An 825-nucleotide genomic window follows, 5' to 3' on the forward strand; every position below is an offset into this window, starting at 1 on the left:
GAAAATAATTTATGTGGCCATGGCCCACAGTAATTTGGCCGGCCACTTGGCCCTCAAATTTCCATATTCCACAAGTTTCTTTAATTCATTTTTGGCCCCAATTATTCCTTAATGCTTTCATGCCAACAAAGTCATATACCACTTATTTAAAACAAAGTCATGATTAAGGAAATCCCAACTTCTTGTCCCGGATTAGTCTTGTATCCTAACTTGTCATATTACACTTGGGTTATCCCGTTGTTAAAAATACGGGATATAACAACAACCTTGGTTCTTTTTAATCATATATTTACAATTCTAAATTTCTAGTCAGTTTAAATTAGTCCACAAACCAAAACTCCTATAAAACCCTTTTTCCGGAATACGCCAGGACTGCAAGACTAGTATAATACTTATTTAGTAACATTTTCACACCATATTCTCTGTGGGATTCGACCCCAACCTTGTTAGGTTACTATATTTGACATCGTCCGCTTTACTCTATTAAAAGGTGTAATTTGAGCGTATCAATAGTGGTCAGTACTTGAGATCAATTAAGCATTTAAACGGAACATATGAAGCAAATAAGTAACGTAAAGCAATTTATACAAGTGTAGGTGTACTAATCGCGTTCCTAAGCCTTTTTGAACCAAGGCATACTAATCGTTTGAAACATGAATGTGCCATTTGAGTCAAACCATTGCCCCATAATCATAAAATTTCATTAATAATAATATTCTTCCCCGAAGGGGTACAAAAAGGATAAAGTAAAGACAGTGCATAAAATGAATCAGCAGAAGTGTCCTCCGGTGGCTGATGATGAAGCTCGGTCAGTCCTGGCCTTCT

The sequence above is a fragment of the Lycium ferocissimum genome, chromosome 3 (genome assembly GCF_029784015.1).
Source record: "Lycium ferocissimum isolate CSIRO_LF1 chromosome 3, AGI_CSIRO_Lferr_CH_V1, whole genome shotgun sequence".
In the NCBI taxonomy this organism is placed as follows: Eukaryota; Viridiplantae; Streptophyta; class Magnoliopsida; order Solanales; family Solanaceae; genus Lycium; species Lycium ferocissimum.